Source organism: Gavialis gangeticus, unplaced genomic scaffold, assembly GCF_001723915.1.
Source record: "Gavialis gangeticus isolate Ggan-Ray unplaced genomic scaffold, GavGan_comp1, whole genome shotgun sequence".
Lineage (NCBI taxonomy): Eukaryota > Metazoa > Chordata > Crocodylia > Gavialidae > Gavialis > Gavialis gangeticus.
In genome coordinates, this window is record NW_017729001.1 from 26,381,873 (window position 1) to 26,383,297 (window position 1,425).

General features: G+C 46.0%; 1 long non-coding RNA gene across 1 annotated transcript in view; it reads right to left on the bottom strand.

Annotated features, from left to right (window-relative positions):
- Positions 1 to 526, bottom strand: part of LOC109290661 — a 6,612-nt gene extending 6,086 nt beyond the window's left edge. Inside the window, exon 1 of the long non-coding RNA XR_002095650.1 lies at positions 497 to 526. This is a non-coding gene — a long non-coding RNA (uncharacterized LOC109290661). The remainder of the gene's footprint in view (positions 1 to 496) is intronic.
- Between the last annotated feature and the right edge of the window lie 899 nt (positions 527 to 1,425).

The window sequence follows — 1,425 nt, forward strand, 5'->3', positions numbered from 1 at the left end:
CCCCCCCCCCACCCTGAGCAATGCCCAGGGAGCCCCATGCTGCCAAATGGGGGTGGGCACACCTCCTATCAGGCAGCTAGCAGCTGCAGGCAGCCAGTGGAAGATGACAGGGCAGTGGAGGGAGGCATGTGGTCGACAGCCAAACAGAGATGGCACAGCCATGTGGCCATTTTCAACTGTCCTTGGTAACGTGTGGCACACTGGGAGGCAGGCAGGAGGGCCCCCCACCTTCTGGCCCCAGCCACTGTGGGCATCTGCCTGCCTCCCCTAACTAAAGAGCGGCAACATTTAAAGAGAGAAAAGAGCTGAACGTAAATTCCACAGTTCCTCAAGTCCATGGAGAGCAGTGGGTTTTCAACCTTTTTTTTGACTCCTAAAAAAGTCTGAACGGAGATGCGGACCCATTTGGATATTTTAAATGGAGGGGTGGATCCCTTTGAGTTGTAAATATGAGTATTCACATATGCTGGATTGCTCATAGTCATCTTTCACAGACCTCTCAGACATAGTCTGGGGACCCCCCGGGATCCACAGACCACAGGTTGAAAACCACTGGTGGAGAGTAAAGCAATGGTCTCCAGTGTGACTGGAATAGTCTGCAGCATGGTCCTCTTGTCCCCCATTCTCACCCTGCAGAGTCCTAGCAGTGCAAAGGGGCCATGCCTACATCATATGCATTTCATGAATATACTGAGTTTCCATATGCTCAGGATTCTGCTCGCCACACTGCGAATAGATGCCAATAGCATCTTCAAAGGAACTTGGCTGTTTTCAAGTCAAAGAGCCTTGGCAAGGTGTTTAGACCTTTCCAAGATGAAGTTTCATCACTGGGTGCCTAAAGTGAATCCCCCACATAAGGGTGATTTTGGTTCCAAGTGCTAACGCTGAAGTTAAGGGAAACTATCAACACTCATCCCCTTTGCAAATGAAGGCAATTTAATTAGATATTTAACTGCACTCTCCTGGGTTTGAAAACTTACTCCTATGTGTGCAATCTTTCCTTAAAAGCAGTGTTGTTTTGCATAGCCTCTGTGCTGTCATAAAGAGTACGCTTGTTAATGCAGTGCTAAGAAAATACAGAATTCTGACTCAGAGACGTTCTGCCTTTCCAGCTATTTGTCGCATTTAAATAACTCATTTATTAACATTATTTCTGATAATGGCACAGCAGGAACTGAACACTACATTTTCAAAGTACTGAATTCTGTTTTCACCCATGGGAGTTGCAGACGATCCTACGCAGCTCTTTCAAAATGAAGGGAGGAGCGCTTGCCAAATTTCAGTTCTTAAAAACAGACCATTGTTTAGAACAAAAACAAAAAAGCCCCAAAAAACAATATCTATCCCGTAACAAAAAAGAAGAACTGAACTCTGAGATGCCCTTGAACTAAGCACTGGTAAAACTCAGCATAATCCACAATGACA